This window comes from Amphiura filiformis, chromosome 10 (assembly GCF_039555335.1).
Source record: "Amphiura filiformis chromosome 10, Afil_fr2py, whole genome shotgun sequence".
Lineage (NCBI taxonomy): Eukaryota > Metazoa > Echinodermata > Ophiuroidea > Amphilepidida > Amphiuridae > Amphiura > Amphiura filiformis.
This window is the reverse complement of record NC_092637.1, coordinates 31270343-31277660: the sequence shown is the minus strand read 5'-3', so window position 1 is coordinate 31277660 and position 7318 is coordinate 31270343. Positions and strand designations below refer to the sequence as shown.

Genomic DNA, 7318 nt, shown 5'->3' with positions numbered 1-7318 from the left:
TGGTAACTCGCCTTTTCTTTAACTCAACTTTCTTAAAACTCGCCCTTTGTTTAACTTGCATAGTTACCACTGTGTCCAGTATAAATTTTTTGACTTAATTGCAGTCCACAAACACATTATCATAATTTTAAATTACGAGTTTCACTGTTGTAAAATATCAAATTAACAGTAGGTGATGGCTAGGCTACCAGCTAGTCCACTAAGCCTATAGATAGGTAGGCCTACATGTAGGCCCTACCAGCCATCCATTTGACAAGATGTCTTTTTCTGTCAATAATTTTCCCCTCAAAGTTTAATTCGCTTGAACTTAGTTGAATTGCTGACATGATATATGGCACAGGTGATTGCTATGGAGCATCATCATCACTGTATCATCATCTCAATCTGTCTCTTGCTTTATTAGCTTGTTGCTGCAGGTGGTTCCGCCAGTAGAAGTTCAAAATTCATCTGTAAAGAAATAAACCAAAATATCAATTAAAAATGAAAAAAAAAAAAAAAAAAAATATCTTGGGGCCTGACTTAATTAATAGCTTGGGCCCCGACAATAAATTAGGGCCTGCGCTTCAAAATCAGAGCACTAAAAAACTAAAATACTACCTCGGGGCTCCAAGTGAAGTTACTTTCATGTGGGCCCCAAGTTACTAAGTCTGTGCCCCAAGTTACCAAGATGGGCCCCGAGTTACCAAGTTAAGGATAGTATGTCGGGCCCCAAGATTATTCGGGGGCTCTGTAATAATCTGGGATTGCAGTTGTGAAAAGGAATGATGGCAATAAATTTGAATTCTTTTACGATTCTCAATTGATTTATCCAGTACCGTATTCATTCCAATAAGCACCCAGGGCGCTTAACGAAGTCATTTTGGGTGGGTGCTTATTTTTTACCTGGTTTACCTAATTTTTTTTTTTTTTTTATTATTAGAGATGAATTTACGTATGTTATAAAAGGGTCCTGAGACGTTCTTGTAGCTTTTCTGATGTAGAAAATGTATTGCAAGTTTACACGGATGTGTAGTCCTCCAGCTATTTCACTATCAACATCTATCTGTCACTTCAACATTAATGGTACCCTTTAGCAAATTGAATATACCCTGGGTGGGCGCTTATTGGAATATGGTACATTAGTTAAAATTCACATAGTACATGTAGTTGATTTGCAGAGCTACAATCCAGCTGTAAGTAGGTAGCTGCAAAAACTATGACTAATTCTGGACCATTGTTTGAGGTATCAATCATTCTGGACAATTTTATTGAGGTATACATTTATTCGCATTTTAAGCCATATGACCTAATCCTTTTATCACCCAATAAAGCAGTTACTCATTGTACATACCAGCGTTTTGTACTGTTGAGTTCATCAATATACATTCTGATTTGGAAGCCACACAACTAACATCTCCTGAAAGCAGTTGCTGAGCCTACAACTGTACAATTCACTTTAAGTTGACATCACTGCTATCACCTAGTTGAGAAAATTCAAGAAATAATATCTTAAAATGGAGAAACATTTTACAAGAACAAACATGTTTTTCTCGTAAAGCTTTATGAGGCCTAAAATCTATATAAAATTTATAATTTCAATTATATCAAGAGTTTAGGCTTAGCAAATAAAATTCTCCATTTCAATGTTCCGTAAAAGTTACGGAACATTGAAATCAAGGATTTTATCATGATTTTAGGCTTCATAAAGCTTTGCATAAAAGCTACGGAACATTAAAATCAATTTAAAATTCTCAATTTCAATTTTGACGAGATTTTAGGCCTGGTAAAGCTTTACAAGGCCTAAAATCTTGATAAAATACTTGATTTCAATGTTCTGTAAAAGCTACGGCACACTGAAATCAAGGGTTTTATCGGGATTTTAGGCATCGTAAAGCTTTGCATAAAAGCTACGGAACATTAAAATCAAGTAAAATTCTCAATTTCAATTTTATTGAATTTTAGGCCTAGTAAAGCTTTACGAGGCCTAAAATCTTGATAAAATTCTCAATTTAAATGTTCCGTAAAAGCTACGACACATTGAAATGAAGGATTTTATTGAGATTTTAGGCCTCGTAAAGATTTGCATACAAGCTACGAACATTGAAATCAATTCAAATTCTCAATATTAATTTTACTGAGATTTTAGGCCTTGTCAAGCTTTACGATGCCTAAAATCCTGATTAAAATTCTTGATTTCAATGTTCCGTAAAAGCGACGGCACATTAAAATCAATGATTTTTTCAAGATTTTAGGCATCATAAAGCTTTGCGTAAAAGCTACGGGTAATTGAAATCAATTATAATTCTCAATTTCAATTTTATCGAGATTTTAGGCCTAGTAAAGTTTACAAGGCCTAAAATCTCAATAAAATTCTCAATTTCAATGTTCCGTAAAAGATATGGCACATTGAAATGAAGGATTTTGTCAAGATTTCAGGCATCGTAAAGCTTTGCATAAAAGCTATGGAACATTAAAATCAATTAAAATTCTCAATTTCAATTTTATGGAGACTTTACGATGCCTAAAATCCTGATTAAAATTCTTGATTTCAATGTTCCGTAAAAGCTACGGCACATTGAAATCAATGATTTTTGCAAGATTTTAGGCATCGTAAAGCTTTGCGTAAAAGCTACGGGTAATTGAAATCAATTATAATTCTCAATTTCAATTTTATCAAGATTTTAGGCCTAGTAAAGCTTTACAAGGCCTAAAATCTCAATAAATTTCAATTTCAATGTTCCATAAAAGCTACGGCACATTGAAATGAAGGATTTTATCAAGATTTCAGGCATCGTAAAGCTTTGCATAAAAGCTATGGAAAATTAAAATCAATTAAAATTCTCAATTTCAATTTTATCGAGATTTACGATGCCTAAAATCCTGATTAAAATTCTTGATTTCAATGTTCCGTAAAAGCTACAGCACATTGAAATCAATGATTTTTTCAAGATTTTGGGCATCGTAAAGCTTAGCATAAAAGCTACGGGTAATTGCAATATTTCTCAATTTTATCAAGATTTTAGGCCTAGTAAAGCTTTACAAGGCCTACAATCTCAATAAAATTCTCAATTTCAATGATCCGTAAAAGCTACGGCACATTGAAATGAAGGATTTTGTCGAGATTCCAGGCATCGTAAAGCTTTGCATAAAAGCTAACATTAAAATCAATTTAATTCTCAATTTCAATTTTATCAAGATTTTGGGCCTTAAAAGCTTTAGTTTACGAGGCCTAAAATCTTGATTAAATTCTTGATTTCAATGTTCTGTAACCAAAAGCTACGGCACATTGAAATCAAGGGTTTTATCAAGATTTTAGGCATCGTAAAGCTTAAAAGCGTAAATTAAAATTGATTGGGCAGCTGATTGGGACAATATATTACTTTGATCATTGTTTGATGTGTGAGGTATACTATTTTGCAGCAAACCTTTGACGAAAGCGCGACTGCCGTGATGTTGCAAATTCGAGCTAACAACGCGTCACGGCGCACAGTTCATTCATAAATTTCCACTTTCGCAACAGCAGATCGCCTCAGCAGCCAATCAGAGACAAGTCGTCCAACGCAGTAAATATACTGCTGATGTATGCTTAAAATACGCGCTCGTCAAAGGTTTACTGGAATTGATTATAATACTCATTTTCCAGCTTTTTGTGTGAGATTTATTACCTAGGAGTGAGATTATACTACCTGCGTGAGACCGCGAGAAAGTGACCCCATGCGTGAGACTCACGCGGCACGCCAATGCGTGAGAGTTGACAGCCCTGATGACCATTATTAATACTGCAGAGATCATTCCAGAAAGGAAAGCAGTAAATATGTCATGCATGTTTCGTTTTGTTTGTTGTCAATTTATCATGACAAATTGACATGCAATAAAAATGCATGACTGACAAAACTTTATAAAAAAATTTAATTTCAATTAACAAGAATTTGATAACATAAAACACCGACGCTATTTAACACATGGAAATGAACATGTGTTTAATTTGCACAAAATCAGCACTGTTCTACCGATTTTCTCGATTTTTTTATAGTACGCCGGGAGTATTTCATACACGGCGCAGAATTCGGCAACCTTTACGTTGACCGATGTCGACGAAGGTCCGCATGGAGCCTCGATTATAATTCCAATTTATTGCAAATAAGAGAGTCCGCCGCTCACAAATTTCACCTCAACATAAAATTAACATATTATAGTTTTATATTTTATTATTCTCTAACTGTTATTTTGTTTTATACGGCAAATTCACACCTCTTGAATAATGTAAACATGACGAGAACATTACTTACCGTGACCCAAGCAGTGAACACATCAAAATTACTTCCGGCGATGATGGCATTTCAGATTTGTAAATTTGGTATCAAAAGTTAAACAAAGTCAACATCCATGTAATTTTTTACGTATTAACAGTCGATTGATGATTTTTATTTTCTGTAATGAACTGTCAAAAAGTTGTTTAAAAATCAGCGGGAAAAAATATCATTCCTCATACCCACGGGGGCAAATGTCGTCCACCAAAGTCCTTAGCGGTAAAATTTGACCTTTTAACGGTCGTATGCGAAAGTTGCCGTCGTACTGTTAACCATTGTGACTGAACGCAATGACGTGTGACGCTATAAATTGGTCCACATGTGTAAAACAAATAGGGCTATACATATCTTTTTACATTTTTACATTTTGTAAAATGTTTTTGATTTATTCTAAAAAGTACTAGGGGGAACTTATAAGTTGTGGACCACACCACTCTTCGCCATACATACATTCTCCCAGCCACATTTCCCTAACATAATATGAAATTTAAAAAAAGAAGGAAATTTAATTAGGCAGAGGCGGGGCTCGAACCCACGCTGCACTGCGCCGCTATCATGTATACCATATGACCAGCGCCTTAGACCGCTCTACCACGAAGGACTTGATAGAGTCATCGTGGAAATTTAAACATATAATATTAATAAATCGCCACTTCATTACTACATCATATTTTGGAATTTTATCTGCTTAAGGCGATTTAATACCCTGATTTTCATCAGTACCCATCTTCTTTTTTGTTGTTGCAAATTTATAAAGTATATAAATATGTTCATCATCTCATGTCCTGAACTTATAAAATATCTCTACATACAAAGTGGTTTTAAACCATTTTAGACAATCATTTTAGCCCTATATATTTTTTGTTTACTGTATCCTGGTAACTGAGATGTGTGTTTCATAACAAACCATAATTTATTCTATTGAACATGTCCAAGTAGTATACATGAATAGAATACATTAAATCCTTTGTTATACTATCTATAGAAATATACTCACTGATTATAACACTGAATAAATTAAATAGGCCTAAATAATCTCTTCCACATAGACAATTAAATACTACACCATGTATGTATCTTCTATAATATGTTGTTAGGAAAAGAGATTAAAAAAGGCTATAAGGTCATCAAAGGTCAGGTTATAGGTCAATTGGCTCAGGTCAAATTCAGGCATCAATTTTGAATACATGTGATAGTCTGTGATATCATACATGTCATAATGAGGCATCAATTTTGATATTTTGTCTGTTACTGGATATATAATGGAAATGTGTGAGGTGGATATACTAAAATACCTTGGGATGTAAATGGTGAGTACAATTTAGATTGCCTAGTTGAGTTGGATTGGGCAAATAAATATAAAATAGTTACCAAAATCACAAAAATGAAGCTTACGGAAAACTACCTAATATGGTGGTATAGGTGAAAAAAAGTACAATCTTTTTCAGCATTGCTGTAGTGTGGTTGTGGTAACCTGTTACCTATGGCTTAATTAAGTTTCAGTGACATAGTGTTGCAAGTTCAAAATACAAAATATAGCTCGACATTGAAAATAGAAGCATTTTAACCGGTTCGTTTTTTGATAGTTGTGGAGCACCAAGTTCATGAAGTCATAAAAGAAATCAGGGACCACTTATTCCCATTTTATATATCAACATTATTTCCCTAATGTGTTAGCAACACATATCCAAAATTTTAACGAAATCCGTTGATAGTAAGCTTTCCAAAATGAAGTGAATTTAAATCATCAGTGATGTACCTCCTTTTGGCTTCTATCTTCAAAAGCATGTAAGCTACATTGATACCGATGCCACCAATAAAACGAGAAGATTTGCCCCTTCATTTTGCATACCACTTTGTCCAATTTTTTTGTAATTTCTTCACAAAATGCAAAAAAAAAAAAAAAAAATCAATGGGTGTAGTACCCCTTAAAACATTAATGTGTATTATAATAAAGCTACCATTATTTATATTGTTGAATTCTCAAGCGCATATTAATACGAGGGTCCTATGAATAGGCCTACATACACAATACATAAAATCGATTTTGATATCGGCCACGTGCTCTGCTGTGCATGTGGTTTCCCGCAGTGGCGGATGTTGTATTACGAAGTGCATCCGAACTCCATTTTGAAGCAAATGCTTTTGACAAGGCATTGGATTGTTCCAGTTTGCATCCTAAATCCACATTAGACCCCTAATTTTATTTACGAAATCAAAAGAGTAGATTATCATAACAACAAAACGGTAAACTTTTGTCGGGTCTAATGTGAAAATTACATTAAAAAATTACAGTTTTACAGAATTAATTTTCACTCATTCCAAAAAAAAAAAAATGGCGTATATAAGATTGAAATAAATTCTCTACCTTCTATACTAGATCAATTGTGACGCAAGTTGTTATCAAAAATTGTTGTGATAGATGTACAGTTAATATTCATATATTCCCAAACCTATCTGATGGTACAGTTTTTACACAGATAATATTTATTTGAAAAACCTGCCACTCGGCTATTTCCGGAAAGGTCACAGGGTCGCCGTGACCTGTGCAATAATTAAAATTAAAATTTTTCTTATTCTAACAGCAAGCGTTTCTAAAATGTAGTATGGCGAAATGTGGTGTAGTTGTGGACCGTATATTTATGAATATCAATGAGATTGTTTTGCATATTTTGCTAGATATTCCATTGATCCACTCTGCAGCACATGTGTTGTAATAACCGATTGATTTCTTACTTGGTAAGATAATAGAGTGTGATCACCTCTTGTGCTGTATAGTTTTGTGTCAGGTTATTTGCATATTTATGGATATTAATGAGGTAATTTGCATATTTTGCCGCGAATCATGATGCAGTCATGTCTACAGTAGAATTCATCTCGACCTTTGCAGGACTTAACCCCATTAAAAGCTATTAAACCAAGATAACACTCATTGAAACAGCTCAACTGATTAAATCGGATCTTCTCTGGTTGTGCACAAGTGACTGTTTTCATGTGCGATATCGCAATAAAGCTGGTATTCATAGCTT

General features: G+C 34.0%; 1 long non-coding RNA gene across 1 annotated transcript; it reads right to left on the bottom strand.

Moving 5' to 3' along the window:
* Window positions 1-257: 257 nt before the first annotated feature.
* LOC140162734 (uncharacterized) lies at window positions 258-4297 on the bottom strand. Its single transcript, XR_011860338.1, has 3 exons — window positions 4269-4297; window positions 1331-1459; window positions 258-447 (listed from the first exon to the last, which is right to left on the bottom strand). It is a non-coding gene; the product is annotated as an uncharacterized lncRNA (long non-coding RNA).
* Between the last annotated feature and the right edge of the window lie 3021 nt (window positions 4298-7318).